Below are 22,635 nucleotides of genomic sequence, written 5' to 3' on the forward strand. Positions count from 1 at the left end.
AGGCGGAACTTGAAGTAAAGTTGACAGATGGATATTGTAGCCGCCGTGCAGGTCAGGATCTCGACGACTCAAATAAAAAGCTTCGATTTGAAGTAAACTATTATAATTTCCAAAGTACTGATTTACAAGGGTTCCTTGACTAAACGGTTAGATGTAGAAGTGGTGTGATGATTGTATGGAGGCTGATGAAAGAGTGATTTGCATAATTTGAATGTACGAAATGGTGGTTAAGATTTAGGTGCCTCTAATTGGCCGCGATACATGGTATGTGGAGCGCTCCTATTGGTGCTTTAGAAAAAGCTTCCAAATACTAGCCGAGCCCGACGGCTGCGTTTAGCTACTGCATTAGAATTTTACAAATAAAGAGTTGCGTTCGCAACAGATATGCTAGAGGACTGTAGTCCAGATAAAATATTTTACAGTTAGGTACCACTAAATAAAACTACACTCCAAAATCAATAGTTTTTTCGCCCTTATTACAATTTTACAAGTGATTTTAACGACAGAGTAGGTGTATATCGGACGATACAGTAAGGTATACGCGCGCGAGCGAAAGCGAAGCGGCCTGCCTGGCTAGAGCGCTACTCACCGTGGTCTTCTTCGGACTCCTGAGGAAGACCGCGTGCCGTTTGTAACCTCAATGCGTTGCGAGACTTTCGCGAATGATTCGATTTTATTCGGGAAGGCATGGAAATGTGTATAAAATGCGAGTCCCAAATCGTTTGACTCCGCAAACGACCAGTGCCGGATTAAGATATTTTGATGCCCTAAGCATTTCTAGACCATGGTGCCCCCTCTGGTTATCAAGATTACATTGATTTTTTATGGTAAATTGAGTGACGTTCATTGCCGCATTACAGCTGAGAATGGAAATCAGTCACATCATTTTATCACGAAAATTGACAGTGCCGCAGCAGTAACTTTGCAATAGAGTACCTAATGCTGCTGCAGTCGCCATATCTTAGAATGTAATTGAAAACGCGAGCGAAGCGAGCGCGAAAATTTTTCGATATAAAAACGCAATTTGATAGACAGTTGTACATTTTTACTTTTAGTATGGAAATCAGTCACATATATCATTTTATCACGAAAATTGACAGTGCTGCAGCAGTAACGTAGCAACAGAGTAATGCTGCTGCAGTCGCCACCCGAATGTCACCTTTGTCACATCTTAGAAAGCGATTGAAAACGCGAGCGAAGCGAGCGCGAAAATTTTTCGATATAAAAAACGCAATTTGATAGACAGTTGTACATTTTTACTTTTAGTATGGAAATCAGTCACATCATTTTATCACGAAAATTGACAGTGCTGCAGCAGTAACGTAGCAACAGAGTAATGCTGCTGCAGTCGCCACCCGAATGTCACCTTTGTCATATCTTAGAAAGTAATTGAAAACGCGAGCGAAACGAGCGCGAAAATTTATCGATATAAAAAACGCAATTTGATAGACAGTTTTACATTTTTACTTTTAGTATGGAAATCAGTCACATCATTTTATCACGAAAATTGACAGTGCTGCAGCAGTAACGTAGCAACAGAGTAATGCTGCTGCAGTCGCCACCCGAATGTCACCTTTGTCATATCTTAGAAAGTATTTGAAAACGCGAGCGAAACGAGCGTGAAAATTTATCGATATAAAAAACGCAATTTGATAGACAGTTTTATTTTTTACTTTTAGTATGGAAATCCGACACATCATTTTATTACGAAAATTGACAGTGCTGCAGCAGTAACGTTGCAACAGAATAATGCTGCTGCAGTCGCCACCCGAATGTCACCTTTATCATATCTTAGAAAGTAATTGATGCGATCCGATAATCGACGATGGCGGAGAAATCCAAAATCCAAACCACCGTATACTAGGTAATAGTTAGTAATCAATGAAATATGCCGCACGCCTGTTCTTATTTTAATTCTATGAATGTTAATATTCTGAACTTTTCGGGGGGGAGGGGGGGGGGGGGGGTTGAACCCCCAAAACCCTCCCCCTGGCTACGCCCGTGAATAACGGAAACCGATATATCGCTCAGCAGCAAAATGTGTCCCACCAACTGCTACCTAGTAGTAGAGAAGATTACCTAGACACATTTATAATTAGCCCTATTTTCAATACAATATAGTTTTGGTTAAATTGAAAATAGGTACTTAACTTAACACTCAACTAATTACAAAACCGCGTAACCAATGTGAATAATGTGAATATATAATATATTCGACGGACAAAATAATTAGTTGCTAAGGGCCAATACTAATTTAAAGAGATGCACCGGATATTCGGCCTGATCATCGGCCGGATATCCGGTATTCGGCCGGCGAAATTATACCTACATTTCGGTGATCGTGATCTATCGTGATTTTTTCGTGACCCCCTTCCCCCTATCGAACCTCGCGTGATTTGTGCACAAGCCCTTATTGGAAAATAAGTATTTTCAATGATTGGGGACTTTTGGACAGTAATGAATGTCACCGTGACCAGTATGAATCATCTGAAGCATACGAATCATTACGTACCTACCTATTATCTAAGAAATCTTGAATTTTATAACTTGCAGTCTAACTTGGTAAAATGCGTACGACTTAATATATAGTAACAATTTGTGGTACTATAGTAGTCGATAAAACGTTTCCTAAATACCACCTAAGGTCCTATAAAAGACCTAAGAAGGTTGTATAAAGCCGAAATGGCGCATCTTATGTGCCATTCAGTGATATAGTAGACCTGTAGCAGTGTCAGTCGTGACGTTTTAGGTCTATAAAAGTGATGTAATGCATGACTCTTGTGCTAATTTGTTGTCAGTAACGCCATTATAGTGTTAATTTGTACTATAGTAGCATTTGAGATTCCATTATAGTGGTTGTTTTATACTATAGTAGTATTTGAAATTCTATTATAGTGCTTTTTTTATACTATAGTAGAATTCATAGTTCTTTTACTACGCAATTTGCTATCAAGTTTTCCATCAACTGTTGTGAGTGGTTTTGTTGTGTGTTTACTTCACAAAAACGGTACTAAGTAAAATGGTGATAAATAAAGACTTTATATTAATATGCGTCATTTAGATGTCGAATAATTCGGTCCTTAGTGCAAAGAGTATATGGGACGGAAGTTTTACCGTTAGAATAGTATTAGGTTAATGAGAAATTTTAATGCCCCCTCTATTTATTTATGTTTTTAGTAAAATAATTTAATAAAATATTATGATATTCATCATAGTTACTACTATACAGCCAAGAAGTAAATCCGACGCCTTTATAGGCTAACTATAGAACTTACGACGAAATATTCACCGCCATCATGATTAAAATTAGGGTTCAACAAATTAAATTATTTTCTACTTGATAAAAACAAATTAAAATATTTTCTGAAAAATAATTTAATTTGTTCAAATACTTCATAGTATTGATTGGCAGCGCCATCTCTCTCGCTAGCTCGGTATCATCATGAGAATGATCCAGATAGAAGGTTCGAACCATACTGTTCTACCTTAGAGATGGCTAGGGGGCGCCACAAGCCTTCAGTAGGAAGTGCATATACTTGGAAAATTTGACTAATGTCGCTGTGGCCCGGTGGCCGAGTGGTTCAGGCACCTGCCGCGATAGCAGAGGACGCTGGTTCGATTCCAGCCTGGGGCACTGGAGGCCTTGGTCACTTTTTCTTAGTATATGACATTTATTTCAGTTTATAATTTATATAGTAGTGTTTCTACTTGATAAAAACAAATTAAAATATTTTCTGAAAAATAATTTAATTTGTTCAAATACTTCATAGTATTGATTGGCAGCGCCATCTCTCTCGCTAGCTCGGTATCATCATGAGAATGATCCAGATAGAAGGTTCGAACCATACTGTTCTACCTTAGAGATGGCTAGGGGGCGCCACAAGCCTTCAGTAGGAAGTGCATATACTTGGAAAATTTGACTAATGTCGCTGTGGCCCGGTGGCCGAGTGGTTCAGGCACCTGCCGCGATAGCAGAGGACGCTGGTTCGATTCCAGCCTGGGGCACTGGAGGCCTTGGTCACTTTTTCTTAGTATATGACATTTATTTCAGTTTATAATTTATATAGTAGTGTTTCTACTTGATAAAAACAAATTAAAATATTTTCTGAAAAATAATTTAATTTGTTCAAATACTTCATAGTATTATCAAACTGCACAACGGGACTTAATCGCGTATTTAAGTTTTAAGATTTACCTCCGACGTTTCGAGGACGGCGTTGTCCCCGTGGTCTCGGAGAAGACTGGCTCAAGTTGACATCAACATCTTCTAGCCGCGCGAGTTTTTCGAACTACCCGCACTTGGTCTTGTTTATCAGTTTGAACGTTTTGCGCACTAGGGATGTCACTCTGTCGACACACAACACTAACGATATTCGATTTATCGACTGTCGATATTCGTTTCCGCTTACATTTACTAATGACTGGATTCCATGTGGATGAGATCTTAAAACCCTCGTCCCGATTAAAATTGCAATGTTTTTTGATTTCAATGGCTTCCCGCACTTTTCTACTGTAGAAATGGCGATCCGTGGAGAGGATTTTAGGGTTATGCAGCTCAATCCAGTGGTTTGGTCCTGACTCCAGCAAATGCTCAGGCACCGCAGACTTGTTGACCTGACGATTTTTGACAGCTGCGATATGTTCCTTAACTCTTTCTGCTATGGTGCGCTTAGTTTCTCCGATATAGGAACTACCACAACTGCAATCTATTTTATAAACGCCAGGTGACTGGAACGGAATAACGTCCTTCGGTGACCTTAGGCTCCCTGCTACTTTGGATAAAGGTGTGTACACCGTCTTTATAGAGTACTTTCCAAGTACTGTGCCAACTTTATCCGTTACCCCCTTTTACATACGGCAAAAATGCCGGCTGTCTGGAGACATCAGGACGTTTCCGCGTTGCCTTTCGTCTGGGTTGCCACTTTTTTACCTTGTACCCGTTCCTCCTTAGTACCTCCTGAATATGCGACATCTCACTCTCTAAATATTCAGGGTCACACAGATCATGTGCTCTGTTTACTAGCGAGGTAACCACCGATTGTAAGTGACGAGGATGGTGGTGAGAAAGGGCGTTCAAATACCTGTCAGTGTGTGTAGGTTTCCTATAAACAGTATGAGTTAGGGTTCCATCCACTCGACCAATCACTTTCACGTCCAAAAACGGCAAACTGCGCTGTGATTCCAATTCATACGTGAACTTCGTCTTCGGATGAATTGAATTTAGATATCGGAGTAGTTGCTCCACCTCCTGCTTCCCACCCTTCATAATACAGAAAACATCATCCACATAGCGCTTCCACAACTTCACCGCCCAAGGCTGCAAGTTTATACTGGCTTCGATATGCTCCATCCAGATATTTGCCAAAACCGGTGCTACAGGGCTACCCATGGCTACCCCATCAATCTGGAGGTAATGCTTTCCACAATACAAAAAGTAGCTTCCTTCCAAGCAGTTCCTCAGCAACACCATTACTGACTCCGATATACCCTCATCGCTCAGTTTCCTTCTGACTACCTCTAGACATTCTTTAACGGGAACATTGGTGAAGAGCGACTCAACGTCAAAGCTCACCATTACCTCATCTGGTTCCAGCGTTATTCCCTTGAGAATATCCATAAAGTGACGAGAGTCCTTCACAAAAGACGACGTACTACCCACAAGCGGCTGCAACACCGACGCAACATGCTTTGCAAGATCGTAAGTGGGAGAAGAGCTTTGCGGCCTATCGTGAGTCAAATCTCTTCTCCCACTTACGATCTTGCAAAGCATGTTGCGTCGGTGTTGCAGCCGCTTGTGGGTAGTACGTCGTCTTTTGTGAAGGACTCTCGTCACTTTATGGATATTCTCAAGGGAATAACGCTGGAACCAGATGAGGTAATGGTGAGCTTTGACGTTGAGTCGCTCTTCACCAATGTTCCCGTTAAAGAATGTCTAGAGGTAGTCAGAAGGAAACTGAGCGATGAGGGTATATCGGAGTCAGTAATGGTGTTGCTGAGGAACTGCTTGGAAGGAAGCTACTTTTTGTATTGTGGAAAGCATTACCTCCAGATTGATGGGGTAGCCATGGGTAGCCCTGTAGCACCGGTTTTGGCAAATATCTGGATGGAGCATATCGAAGCCAGTATAAACTTGCAGCCTTGGGCGGTGAAGTTGTGGAAGCGCTATGTGGATGATGTTTTCTGTATTATGAAGGGTGGGAAGCAGGAGGTGGAGCAACTACTCCGATATCTAAATTCAATTCATCCGAAGACGAAGTTCACGTATGAATTGGAATCACAGCGCAGTTTGCCGTTTTTGGACGTGAAAGTGATTGGTCGAGTGGATGGAACCCTAACTCATACTGTTTATAGGAAACCTACACACACTGACAGGTATTTGAACGCCCTTTCTCACCACCATCCTCGTCACTTACAATCGGTGGTTACCTCGCTAGTAAACAGAGCACATGATCTGTGTGACCCTGAATATTTAGAGAGTGAGATGTCGCATATTCAGGAGGTACTAAGGAGGAACGGGTACAAGGTAAAAAAGTGGCAACCCAGACGAAAGGCAACGCGGAAACGTCCTGATGTCTCCAGACAGCCGGCATTTTTGCCGTATGTAAAAGGGGTAACGGATAAAGTTGGCACAGTACTTGGAAAGTACTCTATAAAGACGGTGTACACACCTTTATCCAAAGTAGCAGGGAGCCTAAGGTCACCGAAGGACGTTATTCCGTTCCAGTCACCTGGCGTTTATAAAATAGATTGCAGTTGTGGTAGTTCCTATATCGGAGAAACTAAGCGCACCATAGCAGAAAGAGTTAAGGAACATATCGCAGCTGTCAAAAATCGTCAGGTCAACAAGTCTGCGGTGGCTGAGCATTTGCTGGAGTCAGGACCAAACCACTGGATTGAGCTGCATAACCCTAAAATCCTCTCCACGGATCGCCATTTCTACAGTAGAAAAGTGCGGGAAGCCATTGAAATCAAAAAACATTGCAAATTTAATCGGGACGAGGGTTTTAAGATCTCATCCACATGGAATCCAGTCATTAGTAAATGTAAGCGGAAACGAATATCGACAGTCGATAAATCGAATATCGTTAGTGTTGTGTGTCGACAGAGTGACATCCCTAGTGCGCAAAACGTTCAAACTGATAAACAAGACCAAGTGCGGGTAGTTCGAAAAACTCGCGCGGCTAGAAGATGTTGATGTCAACTTGAGCCAGTCTTCTCCGAGACCACGGGGACAACGCCGTCCTCGAAACGTCGGAGGTAAATCTTAAAACTTAAATACGCGATTAAGTCCCGTTGTGCAGTTTGATAATGTAGTCATTACTGTTGTTTTCTTTTTCAGTGTGATTGGTAAAAAAATGTGCTAATAATGGATGTCGATAAATATCTAAACCATCACGATTTTATGCTTGTATTAAATCATTGATGATAAATCTGAACTACAATCACTAATATCACTGGGGTCTTTTTTAGGGTTCCGTACCCAAAGGGTAGAACGGGACCCTATTACTAAGACTTCGCTGTCCGTCCGTCCGTCCGTCCGTCCGTCTGTCACCAGGCTGTATCTCACGAACCGTGATAGCTAGACAGTTGAAATTTTCACAGATTATGTATTTCTGTTGCCGCTATAACAACAAATACTAAAAACAGAATAAAATAAAGATTTAAATGGGGCTCCCATACAAAAAACGTGATTTTTGACCAAAGTTAAGCAACGTCGGGAGTGGTCAGTACTTGGATGGGTGACCGTTTTTTTTTGCTTTTTTTTTTGTTTTTTTTTAATATGGTACGGAACCCTTCGTGCGCGAGTCCGACTCGCACTTGCCCGATTTTTTTATCAATTCATTAATATAAAAATATTTTGTACGGAACCACATTAATGACAGCTGTCACAGTTACAGTAAACATTGGCTCTGCGTTATTTTAATCTAAAAAATCAACATGTAGTGTATTCAGTGTAAATAGTTAGTTTAATGTGTGTAATATGCTTAAAATACTACGGACAAGTGTTATCTCAATTTATCTTCTACAATTTATTGTAATTTTTAAGGTGAAAAACTCACTATATGAAACATAAACATTGACTGTTATCTTATACTAAATAAATCGTGAGGACGCAATTTAGTGCCTTAAAGTGATTTTATAGTGATTATTAAACAGCGCGAATCTTTCTGCCATTCATAGAATAAAAATAAACAGTGTAATCTATAAGTTCACAAAAACTCCTGTGCGTGGGTAGATTTCGATGCATAAAAATTACGTGACATCACATGAAGTCTCTTTACTCTCACCATATAACTAATAACTAATTGGGTGATAGTAGGCATCCACAGAAAATTACGCCGAGAAAGAAATTGGCCACGACTAAAAGCACAGCTCAACAGACTGCCGATACTCTGTTTAGCTGTACACCTCGTGAACCATCAACTTACGCTGACAGTGACAAAAATAATGAACGTGATATCCCAGAATCAATGTTACATCAAGTTAGTCCCAGTACTAGTACTAAGAGTCCCTCCAGCAACCTAGAGACGTCAGAAAAACACAATAGCCCCTCCACTGGTGCTACTACCCACTCGAGTACACCAGAGACGACAGGAAAACAACATCATTCTGATTGTAACACTGGAAAAAAAAGTCATCTAGAGGCGGCACAAGCTTCTCTAAACACCGAGCCAGAAAAAAGCAAAGTATTAATTTTTTCAAGCACTAAAAGCGTATTCATAAGAAGATATTTGCAAAGACACCTTGGTGATTCTCACATCGTCACAGCTTATACAAAACCGGACGCTTCTACTGACAAGCTGCTGGAATGCTGTCTATCCCTATGCAAAGACTTTACTAAACATGATTATGTTATTATTCTAAGTGGAAGTAATGATAAGTGTATTATGAAATTACAAGCGTCCCTATATTATTACATAGAAAAATTGACTCATAGTAATATTCTTCTTAGTGATTTTAAATCTTATGAAAGCGACATAAGAATACGTGACATATTCAGAATGTTATGCAATGAATTCAAAGAATATTCTTATTTTATTAATGCCCTTCATGCACCATTTTATAGTTTTAAGCTAAAGCTGTGTCTTTCTCTGTTAAACCGCATTAATAGTTTAAATTATAATTACGATTATTACACATTTAAAGAAATACCAAAATTTCATAACCAAACAACACCTGCTTCTGGTGAGGTTGAAAGTGCGGAATCGAATAGCAATCTTTTTCGTCCCCATTGTGAACAAAGATTTTGAAATGGATAACTAAAGGCTTAAAACTGAGTACAAAAACTAAAAGAAAGCTTCGGTTACAATACTACACACAGAGGACCACTGAAAATAAAAATAAATACATGTCATATTCACGACTATTAAGAAAATGTATAGTAAATGCACAAAAAACTACAAACAGGAAATATGTGATCAATAGCAAAAATATTTGCAAAGCATCCTGGGATGTAATAAAAGATCAAACAGGCAAACCTATCAACAATCAATACATAGAAAGCATTGAGCATAATGGTTTGAATATTACGGATCCATCTAGTATAGCAACTATCTTTAACAACTATTTTATAGAAACAACAAACAAACTTAACAACACACCTTATGTAACATTGATGGAAAACCACAAAGTTCCTAACTCTATTTTCCTAATGCCATTGGAGGAATATGAGGTTCTAAATCTTATCACCTCGTTAAATAACACTAATGCTGAGGGATATGATGGAATTGCAACAAAGGTAATAAAAAAATGTAAACTTCAAATTGTCTCAGTACTAACGTATTTAATAAATTTTTCATTGCTTTCTGGTACATTTCCTGATAATTTAAAGAAGTCAATCGTAAAGCCATTGTATAAAAAAGGTAATAGAAACGACATTAAAAATTACCGACCTATCACACTTGTACCTATCTTTTCAAAGATTTTAGAGAAAGCTATGTACAAAAGACTGATAAACTTTCTTAACAAATTTAATGTTATAACAAACGATCAATATGGCTTCCAAAAACATAAGTCTACCACACTTGCAGCTTTTAATCTGGTTCGTGAGATTGTAACTAATTGTAATGATAAGGTACCAACCACAGCTTTATTCTTTGATATGTCAAAGGCGTTTGACTTTGTATCACATAACTTACTTCTAAAAAAACTGGAACATTACGGCATTAGAGGGCTGGCTTTAAATTGGATAAGATCTTACTTAGAAGATAGAACGCAATGTGTAGAAATAAAAAGAGTAAACAATAGGAACGTAACAGAAGTGCCCCAGGGAAGCATCCTTGGGCCTCTGCTATTTCTATTATATGTTAACGACCTTCCTGACATCACACATCATAAATGTATTTTATTCGCCGATGACATTTCAATTATAGTATCAAGTAATCAATCAGAAACTCAAGCAAATCACGAATTTGACATAAATAGTGCAATAGAATGTGTAGTAAAGTGGCTTGAAGGAAACAATCTCCAAGTTAATTTGGAAAAAACAACGTATTTACGTTTTAATCAATCTAGTCAATCTATAATTATAAGCTACAATGGACATTTATTACAAGAACGTGACATAGTAAAATTTTTAGGAATACATTTAGATAATAAGCTAAACTGGAATGGACATATTGAGACTGTATGCGCAAGACTGAATAGATTTGTTTTTGTCCTTAATAGATTGCGTAGAACATCTGATCACAGAACTGCCATGGCTGCCTATTACGGATATGTCGAATCAATTCTCAGATATGGACTCACGGTCTGGGGTAATGGGATAGATATTATAAGAGTACTGCGATCCCAAAAAAAATGTATTCGTGCAATCTGTGGTATTAGCCCTCTCGAGTCATGTAGGCCGATGTTTCTCAAGCTTAAAGTCCTGCCATTTCCTTGCCTGTATGTTTTTGAAGTAGCCAAATTTGTTAAACAACACCCTGAATTATTTATTACAGCTAGTGACATATACCCTAGAAATACTAGAAATGGTGAACGACTTGTAGTTGGAATGCAAAAAAAAACTGCTATTTTTAACAAAAACTGCCCTGCTATGTGTGTAGAAATATTTAATAAGTTGCCACCTGACATTAAATGCTTGCCAATGAATAAATTTAAGAAAACCCTACATGAGTGGCTGTTAAATAAAATGTTTTATTCACTTCACGATTATTTCAATGATATATTGTAGTACATAATGTATATAATGTAATAAATACTTAGCTTAAGAAATACAACAAATATTTGCATGCTGTTTGTGGACGGTTGAATTAGGAGGAACTTTATGTATATATAACAACTGTAATCTGACCCTATTCACGCAAATAAATAATTTATGATTTATGATTTATGATTTATGATTATGTGGCTTAGGCCTGAACTTATATAAGCAAGATATAAGTAGCCATTACAGATCAAATTTATCAATTACAAGTAGTCATTTTCTACCTTTATGTATCTAACTCGGTTTATAAAAGACATAAAAACTCAGCTATAACGCTGTTATCTTTTAAAAGAAAAAACAAAACCACTATACAACAGTTTTGTAATATAAAAGAGTCATTGTGACGTCTACAGCTATGAGATATAATAAAAATTTAAAAACTACTAAAGCGCATATTAAATCTATAAATATATGTCCCAAAAACGCTACTATAGAGCAAAACAGTTCTATAATAGTGTTCATATGACTACTAAAGTATTATATACTGTAGCAGTGATCTCTAAAGCCACTATATCCTGAAATCGTTGTATAGTTGGGTTTTTGTCACTGTAAAAACACAAAAGTATAGCGGCTTGCAGGGAACCTTAATAGCGCAAATTAGTTGCATAAAAGTGATTCCAAATACTATTATACAGTAATATTGCTCTATAGTGGTTATATTTGAACCTGTTATAGTACATGCCTATAACGGGCCTATAAAATGATGAAGTAAACCTTTACATCAATTGCTTATAGAATATATTAGCTGTATAAGCCTATAGAGCAAAAAGGTGTTGCCAAACGCTTTTATAGGACAGGTGGTCACCTCTGAAACCTTAATACGACGTCTATACAAGCTTTTAGCGATAAAAACTAAAATTATAGGACTTAAATGTTACTTGACGTTAGGTACATCAAGAGTTCTGGCTTAGATCTTTAGATCCAAATGCACAAATGAAATATGCACCAACTGAATAGAAAAGCATTACTTAGTTAGTAATTACAAAATTGCATCAATGGTAAAACAGTTGTTACAAAAGAATAGGAACCACTAAAAAGTAAACGGCAAAACTATAATTAGGAACGTTTACGCTATTACTTGAGTGCCATATCATTAAGTACGATTGATATGAGGCACTCTTAATAGAACTGCTAAAACTGTTATAGTTTACTAGTAGCCAAGTCCATATCTTTGAATACCTATTCTAAATTTTGTCATACCATCCAACTAAAAAAAAAACCGGCCAAGTTCGAGTCGGACTCGCGTTTCTAGGGTTCCGTACATAAGTCCGACTCACGCTTGACTGCACATTTCTAATAGGTTTTCCTGTCGTCTATAGGTAAAGAACTATTTTGTGTATTTTTTTCAAAATGTTAGACCCAGTAGTTTCGGAGATAAAGGGGGGGAATGGTCATAATTTGGCCATCTTAAATAACTTCGAACCTATGTATTTTAAAATTATAAAAAAAACATGTCTTTGGGTCACTGATTTACATATGTGTACCAAATTTCAACTTAATTGGGCCGGTAGTTTTCGAGAAAATAGGCTGTGACAGACGGACAGACAGACAGACGCACGAGTGATCCTATAAGGGTTCCGTTTTTTCCTTTTGAGGTACGGAACCCCGACAATATTGTTCAATACTTATGCGTCTGATAAATATAGAAAAAGATTTTGGCTAAGAAAAATAATCATATAACACTTGAGTTAGAAATATTCGGGCAGTGATTTGGCTTAGCTATAATTATTATTGGGTCTGCTCAACAGGTTGGAAGGCTTTGAAGTAACTGCATGGTGAAACCGATATAATAACCGGCTTTTTGTGAAGGTCAAATATAGATGTCTGGTAGCATTGAATTAATGATATTGAAAACATGTAATTTGTGGGGTCGTTATAGTACATAGGGATCGCTTTGGGATACAATAACCTTTACCTTGCATTGTGGATTCGGCCATTGTGCGCGCCGGAGTCGCGTGCGTCATTGGCCATTCAAAACACTCACCAACCATTTACCCACAGGCCGACCAGTATAAATTTGAACTTTAATTCACGTGCAGATCTTGCAAATATCTGACTCTTGTTACATGGGAGAAGAACGGAGTGGTTTATGAATGGCATATTGACTTGTCGCCCGGAAGAAGTACGCTACCATACGAATCGAACATAATACATACTTTTATTATCACGATATAGTACAAAACCGTTTCAATTGTCAAATAAACAGGACAAATAGTCGTACATTTGGGTCAAACAGATCACTGTGTTATGTCTTTCCTGTAGACATACACAAGAGTTAAGGGCTATAAAGGTTAATTTTCTTATTTAACCCTTATCCACAGGAGAGAAAAATGTGCTGTTCGCGATAACACACTAGTTTTCTCTCCTGTGGGCAATAGTTAACAGCTTGTGGGCATGTAAGTAATGATTTTATCATAGTTCTTTAAATAAAAGGAGGACCTTTTCACGTGGATAAGGGTTAAATAAGAAAATTAACCTTTATAGCCCTTAACTCTTGTGTATGTCTACAGGAAAGACATAACACAGTGATCTGTTTGACCCATTTATTACGTTTATCAAAATTAGTATAAATAGGTACAAGAATATAGGCATTATACTCTTTGTTGGTGATGATTTTTAAACAGATTATTAGCGATATATATTTAAAATTATTAATTCGACGCAGAGATAGCGACTAAGCTAGGGAGACAAAGCAGAAATCACCTTAACATCAACACATCAATTTAACACACTATTTTGCAAATCGTTGATGTGTTTGTGATATTTAGATAAATAACTACGTAAAAAACAATGACCTTTTATTTATGGTAAAAAACCTCCCAACTATTTATAGTCTACAACTTAAATATACATTACGCTGTCATGATGACGAATAATGATCTTATCAAAGCAGTTTTCCGCCTGTGCACATGTCATGGCTCCGCTAGGCTTCTATGAAGACTCGAGTATTTATGAACAATGTGCATCTTTAATGTTGTTGTCGAGGCTGCTATATGTACCTACCTATCACGCATTTACCTTTTTGTGTTATACAAGTCAGGTTATTTATAGTTATACCTACGACTTAGTGGGTCTTAGAGCCTAAGAATAAAATCTGTGCTCTTTGGGGACATGGAAAAATTTCTACTAGTTTAATTGTACGTAGGGTGGGAATAGATGGAAATACAGCCAACATTTCCGTTTGTCAGATGTTACTTTTTAGAAGGCCACCGTGTCTACCGTTATAGAAACAAGGCTGACACACAGAAAAATAAAAAATAATATATTTTCTATTCCTGTAGGTTAGGTAAGTTAAAAATAACGGTGTCAAATTTTTCGGACATTTGCACAATGTTCTAAAAATTTTGGGTACAGAAAAATCAAATCAGAATCTGAATCTGTACCGAGCCGGTGAAATGACCCGTACCTAATGGAAATGTGTTTAAGCACTAAAAACCACTAAGTACTCTTTAAAGTCTTTAGTAAGACGGAGGAGCAATATATTTTTAATTTCATTTAGCTGCTGTTGGCGTTGTCGTCGGCGCTGGGCGGCGCGTCGGCGCTGCTGCTGCTGGCGGTGCCGGTGGGGCGCATCACGGTGACGTTCCCGCCCGCCGTGGAGCTGCTGGCCAGCTGCGACGGCGACGCGCTGCGGCTCCGGCACGTGCACGACCACCCCTGCCGCCCGCTGCACCCGTACGCCTACGACGTGAACCTCACGTGAGTGCTGACGAAGTTGGGGGCAGAGGCTAATTAGGGCATAGACTTTTTCTTTAGTTCATATTTATAACTAATTTAGTTTATAAATTTTATAATATCATTAAGCCGATGCAAATTGCAGACTGTAATGACACTACAATTAGACATGATTGAAGTTTCTTGAAGGCTGGGGCTTCAACATATCTCACTAAGATACTTATATTATTAACGGGGATTAGTTAAATAACAATGTAAATAAACCCTCTTTGTTTTATAGGACCCTCTCGTGCGGTTTTGTATGTGACCTCCCATCTGAAATGATAAAAAACCAAACTGATGAGATGTTACACATGCACTCGTACGTCATACAGCTGCAGTCGCCCCTCAGCTCGCAGCAGCTCGTCTACCGGCACACAGTGTCCTCGTTCCTCAAGCCAATGGCGCCTAAGAAGGACAAGAGCACAGCGAGAATATTAACCAATGATCCCTTATTTAATACAACTGCGACTTTGGTTCCACCTGACCAGATATTCTTCCCAGCGCCACAGCTCTATAAAATGGAATGTACCCATGACTCGCTGAATGCCACATGCTATTTCGCCTGGGATAGTTTTGAGTCAGAACAGAAGGAAGTAAACGACGAGAGTAATTTCCGAATCAGGATATCGCACGACGCCGAGCAGGCTGAACTAGACGCAAGGAAATACACTGTTAACGCGATTACAGCTTGGGAGAGTCAATCAGAATTTGTAAAAGATGTCAGTGGTATTGAGAGTACGACGTGTGTTGACAGTTTGAGTAAGGTAATTTCCAAGACTCTTTTTATGCTCTTGCATTTTCATTTTCTCTTTCAATTTAAACCACTTTGAATAGAAGAGGATATTCTTAATTTAATTCTTCTTTTTGTATTTGTATGTGACTTTGCATTGTTCCAAAATAATTTAAATAATATAACTATTAATTTAAATATTAAAAAAAACTTCTAAGTAGGTATGTTACGTCAAAATCCATTTTATGCCAAAAATGCCTTACATTATTTTGGAAAAGAGTTGATACTCTTCAAACTGCTTAACCGATTTCTATGAAACATAGCTAAGGCCATCGCAAGAAAACTCGCTTTCACGTAAAAAAAATCGAAATCGGCCCACACGTTGGAGAGCTAGGATACCACAGACAGACAGACAGACAGATTTATCATTATTGCTAGAGTCGTCGTCTTCATTTCACTGAATATAGTACTTATGTTACGTAACTATACTTAATACACTCTACTCTATTTATGAAGGAAACCAATTTAAGTATGTTTCGACAGCAGATTGTGTTTCATACAATACTTATACATCATTATACACTCTTTTTTTGTACTTTTTTCGTAGAGCATTTTTATTGCTCATTACCAGGCGCAAGCAATGCTTGAACTAAGATTTTTTTAAACCAAGAGTTTAATATTACTAAAAACAGTTTTGTGAAGTTGTTGTTAAGTGTAGGTACTGATATGTTGCCACAGGGCTCGAGCGGGGTATGGGTACGCGCGGGTGCGTTGCGTTTCCAGCGCTGCGCGGCGGCGTGCGCGGCTGCTGCGCCGCGCTCCAGCTTGTGTGAAAACACGCAGCAGCAGAAGGATATCGACCCCGCATTCACCTTCTGGGCGTACCTCGCTGTAAGTTATTATGATCGATATGGTTATTACTTATTAGTGTACTATGTTTTATTCGTGGTTCAGTGACCTGTACACCTTTATGTGGGACCTTGTGTCATAGAGAAATAAGTTTGTAAGCTTAGAGTGCTAACTTCATATATGTTGGTCAAACCAATTTGTCAGTCAGTAAGAACCAGGAAAACTATAAGTACATACTCATCCTTTTCTTTTGGGTGCTAGTACTAGGGTAAGACAAAGATAGTATGATTCTCTTTGTCTATGATTGAAATGAGACAGTCCTTTGACAAACTATACATCAGTTTCCTTACTTAATAAATTATAAGTTCTATGGGAGGTATGGCAAAACGCACAATTTTTATGCTCAAATTTATTACAAACAAGTTTTTGTAAACCTCGCTAAATCTTATTATAAATGACTTTATATCTATGTATGGAGTGGGCACTCTAAGCTTACTTATTTATTTCTCCGATACTTGTAGTTACAAAGGGGCTAGTGATAAGATTACCTAGGTATATTATGCCACCATGACGTTCACTAAAGTGTCACCTGCATTTTGTATGGAGAGTGTGGGAATGTGTTCCCTCCAAGCTCAGCGTTTATTAATTTGAGCACGTGGCGAGCTAGGTAGCATGCATATTGAGCGACGGAACCGCTGATGGGAAGATTGTCGGCTAATCGGCTCTAACTGGGTAATGGCGAACTTGATACGGTGCGAGCGCCCGACCCATTGCCACAGATCTTGTTCTAAGACCCTGCGCCCCGTTGTGGCCCACTTGCTACATGGTCATACAACTACCTTTGCTTTATATGTTTCCTCAACATCATTTCTTGTAAGATAAATTGCATTTTCCTATTTATTTGTTTATTATCCAGTGTTTTGTTTATTATTTTCGTGCGAATTTTTGTTCGTGTCTGTTAAAAACAGACACGGGTTCCGTACCTCAAAAGGAAAAAAACGGAACCCTTATAGGATCACTCGTGCGTCTGTCTGTCTGTCCGTCTGTCACAGTCTATTTTCTCGGAAACTACTGGACCAATTAAGTTGAAATTTGGTACACATATGTAAATTAGCGACCCAAAGATGCACATGTTTCTTTTATAAATTTAAAATACATAGGTTCGAAGTTATTAAAGAAAATAGCCAAAAAATGACCATTTCCCCCCTTTAACTCCGAAAAAAAAATACACAAAATAGTTCTTTACCTATAGATGACAGGAAAACCTATTAGAAATGTGCAGTCAAGCGTGAGTCGGAATTATGTACGGAACCCTAGAAACGCGAGTCCGACTCGCACTTGGCCGGTTTTTTTTATTTATATGACCTGAGTGCATGTAGAATGTAGATATTGTAGATTAACCCAAAACACAAATCACACTGAAAATCTATCAGCGTATATCCGGAAAGCAAGTAGGTATATAAAGAAAACTAACGTAGTCAGCTCGATATACCTAAAAGTTAGGAGGTTGCAGGTGCAGTACGTCTATGAAATGAAGAATAGTATACATTCATTAAAAGCACCTAAGTAATATTTGGGGATAATCTTACTAATCGAGTTAACCCCAAACTAAGGAAAGCTTTACTTCATGCGTACATACTTACTAGATGACGATATATATACCTACAATAGAAAATACATAGGTACTAAGGTACAAGAAAACATCCTTAAATCATGAACAAATCTATCTATTGAGCAAGGTGTCATCTATTGGGCATTAGCATGCCGAGCACTAGTACGTTTACCTTACCTATCTCATCATTAAAATGTTATTGAACAAACACATCCGCTGTGACGGCAACCGAACGTGAAGATTTACATAACAATCATCCGGAGAGAAAGTAATAAATCGGATATCTCATATCTATTGTCTAAGTGCAACGGTCTTCTCTAAGTATATCGGAATAAGATCGTAGTTAGACCAATAGTGGGACCGGATTTTTGCACTAAAAGTTTTGATAATTCTAAAGATGAAAAAGTGATACTTATCTGACATGGGACATATTTTTAAGCATATTTGTAAAATATGACGAAAAGTTAGAACGAGCGTTAGATATAAATTAGGTATTTATATATTTTTAGTAATGATTTTTTAATATTGAATTAAAGTGCAATGTTTAAGTTCCATCGTTTATAATATGTATGACGCTTTATAATGTAAAATTATTAGAAATTTTTTTAACGTGCTTCTTAGTCAAACTACAAATTAGCTTATTATTTTGTCGATATTGAATTAAAGTTTAATAAATCCACAACAACATATCTAAATTCTTAAGTTAATAGGCAAGCTAAAAATTTAGAAGAATAAGATATATGCTTTAGAATTAATATGCGTTTTTTGTCCTATAATATCTAATATTGAATTAGAGTCTGTAAAAATAAGTCTATTACTATAAAATAATATACGCAGCCATATTATGGAAAATAAGAAATTTCGGTGTGTAGCTTGCATTGTAATAGTAAAATATATTTAAAAAGGCGCGAAATTCATACATACGCCGCGCTGGTCCGTCAGTGTCGCCGGCGCGGCGCCCGAGACCCTATCATAGCCTACCTATACCTCGCCCCTCGCCTCGCCCCACCTGCCGCTCACAGCACTGTCTGTCTTTTCTTATCATTCATTTGTTTGTTTACTGTGGACATATATAAATTAGATGCGGACATTACGTGAAATTAAAGGGGTCCCTTTGTTTTCCATAAAGTTTTAAGTCATAATGTATTGTTTGTCATATAAGAACCTTCGGGCTCTCGAATTAAGGTTTATTTTTGAATGGCCTTAGTAGCAGTGTGATAGCGTTGACTCGGCTCGGAGAGTTGGCGAATTGGCGATTCATTCGCCGAGTTAGCGGATCGGTTACCAAGTTATCAGTTAGTTTAGTGGCCGAGTTGATTAGGAAGGACATTTGAATTTCGAAATTGTAATAAAAATGTACATGATATTCACAACTATTTTTTACCATAGTTTGTCAAAGGACTGTCTCATTTCAAACATAGAGAGAATCATCATACTATCTTTGACTTACACTAGTACTAGCACCCAAAAGAAAAGGATGAATATAGTTTTTTGTTTTTATTTACTGACAAATTGGTTTGACCGACTATACCTATTTCTGGTTCCTATTGTCATGTCCTGTCCTATTCAACGTCAATATCATATTATGTATATTATAAACCAACTGCTCAATATTACACGTATACATATTGAATATACAATAAGGTAAGTGACCTCACCTTATTGTATATTCCGTGTCGGCCGTATATGCCTATATACGGCCCACCTTAAATTAAAATGTTTTTTTTAATAAACAGGATATTAAGTATGAAAAACTCACTCAAATAGGTATCTTATTTATTGAAGTTTCTTCATTATACCAAAAAAGTTATAAAAATATTACGATACTCTTGGAAAATATACCTTTTATAAAAGTCCTATTGTGGGCCTTATTGATCACTAGCAGGGTATTACTTAATCCCGCAAAAAATAATAATTTTGACAGTAGACAATAACAGATTTTATTGTTTTTAACTTAAGAGTAATACATATACAAATAACAATATTTGGTACTTCACAACAAGAGGATATTTATAATAAGTTAAAAATAATTCTTTTGGGCCTTATTAACTAAAGACATAAAAATTGTCTAGTTTACTCGAAAATAGTAGGTAACTAAAGTCACTAAACATAAAGCTTTATTATTATTATGTTTTAACATCTGGGGGCACGGCAGTGCCCCCGCCAAGACGAGCAAAGCGCAAGGGCACTATCTACCTTTCCTCGAAGCGCTTCGTCGTTTTTTGGAACCCTCATAACTTGGGGTTGGATTATACTAGATAAACAAAGTTCTCGGACTTATTAAGCATATCAATTGCATAGCTCTTATACTTTAGATTTTATTCATATCTAAAAACTTCGATTTCGTCACTGACTCACTCACTTGATGATTATCAATACCTTTAGGGTACTTCCTGAAGTCCTCTAAGAAGCTGAAATTTGATATGTAAGATAGTTTTAGTACACAAACAACAAATAAATTCAAAAACTTGAATTTTTTAATCCCTAAGGGGATGATGAGGGGGTTTAATCTTGTATGGGGAATCAATAATCGCTGAACCGATTTAGTTGAAATTTGGTATGTAGATAGGTATTGTTATGGGGAAGGATATAGAATAGATTTCAACCTCAAAGTTTACCCTTACGGGCTGAAGGCAGATTTCAACCCCAAAGTTTACCCTTACGGGGTGAAGGGTTTATATGGGGAATCAGTAAGAAGTACATTGTGTAACAGATGCCCCCAGATACTTATTTCAGGATTTTTAATAGTAAATCACCCCCAACCCTTAAATTAGGGGATGGAAGATTGTCATAAGCAACTTACAAAAAGAAGTGAAATCCCATCAAAAACATTTTGATGTAAAATGTTGCCCAGACGAAACCATAAGGCTCGCACTGTCAAAAAGTTATCAGATCTCTTGCCAAGCTTCTAACTCTACAATCCCTAACTTCACTAGCTCTACACCTTAGTCAAAGTATGTAGCTCGGCCGTTTCGTTTCTACAAGAACTATTGTATGTATAATAAAAAAACCGCCCAAGTGCAAGTCGGACTCGCGTTCCAAGGGTTCCGTACATTACACAATTTTTAACAATATGTTTTTTTAGTGAAAAGTGAGTAAAATGTCTTTTAAAAACCCGTAGGGATCGGATCAAAAACTAAGTACTTAAGTCCGACTCACGCCACAGATTATACGTACAATAGTTCTTACGAACAGATACTTATCTCTCAAACAAAACGCAAGTACCTACCGTTTTGATACCTACACAAAAATACAATGGAGTGACCTTCAACGCGCCGCTCCCCGCACCGCGCGCACCGGCACAACGCTAGGGTTGCTGACGCTTAGAAATGATAAATAAATACCCACTTAAACAGAGGAGTGAAATAAAAGGAAAGCTAAATCTTAAATTATACCTAATATTCCGATTATGCTTTAGTGTTTGCGAAATAGTCATTTTAAAAGGTCATATGTCCCTGCAGTAACCGCAGTGTTTACGCTGTTTTATAAACCGCGCAATAATCCCAGCAAGAATTAGTTTTAAAACTTCGTGTAATTTAAAACCAGATAGAGATTAATGTTACATAGTAAAGAAAAATAATAGAAACCCCATGAATAAAGGAAATTAATTATAAGTTAACCAGAGCAAAAATGAGTAGGCACTTTCCGGTGTAAACTTACTGTCGTTAAAATAAACATTTACCAAAATAAATTAAAAATTTACTACCTATTTCAAATAGATAGATATCTAAATCTATACATTTGTCACACATATTAAACATTACATGTTTAATTAAAGAAATTCAATAGTAGGTAGGTACCTACTACCCGCGCGATTCGAACTTTAAGATATCGCGCCGTTAGACTTCACTAGATATGAAATAGTAAAGATATGTGACGTTCCACGGCAAAAGGTACCTTATGGCGGCTGGCGCTTACGCTTATTATTATCGCCACTCCAATATTCAGTCGGGGCAATGGTACCTTTTGCCATGGAACGTCACAAATCTTTACTATTTCTTATCTAGTGCATCTCTAATTCATTTCCCGAATCCCGCCGTCCGTGTAACTATCGTAAAAATTGACAGTGCGGCGCGCGGTGACGTGCGTACGTGAGCGCGTGTGGCAACCAACTGGCTTGCTTTTCTACCGTGAACGGGAGCAGATTCGTAGGTATTAATCCGAGCTCGCGCAGAGAGTTCCATAGGCCTGCTTACGCTTAGCTCCACATTTCTAATAGGTTTTCCTGTCATCTATAGGTAAAGAGCTAATATGTGTATTTTTTTCATAATAAAAAGACCCAGTAGTTTCGGAGATAAGGGTAATGTTAATTTTTTGCCTGTTTTCTTAAATAACTTCTAAACTATTTATTTTAAAATTAAAAAAAAATATATTTGAGATTCTAATTCTAAAATGAGCCCCTTCATTTGATATATAACAAAGATATAGTTTTTTTTCTTCTATTTATCATTCATCTCAAAAGTGACCCCTTTATTTAAATTTATATTACATATTTACTTTACATGTATGTCTTTGGGT

General features: G+C 37.5%; 1 pseudogene; it reads left to right on the forward strand.

The window, feature by feature from the left end:
* The window catches only part of LOC134789816 (uncharacterized), a 57,475-nt pseudogene that overhangs the window by 15,831 nt on the left and 19,009 nt on the right, over positions 1 to 22,635 (forward strand).

The sequence above is a fragment of the Cydia splendana genome, chromosome 4 (assembly GCF_910591565.1).
Source record: "Cydia splendana chromosome 4, ilCydSple1.2, whole genome shotgun sequence".
NCBI classification, from domain to species: Eukaryota; Metazoa; Arthropoda; class Insecta; order Lepidoptera; family Tortricidae; genus Cydia; species Cydia splendana.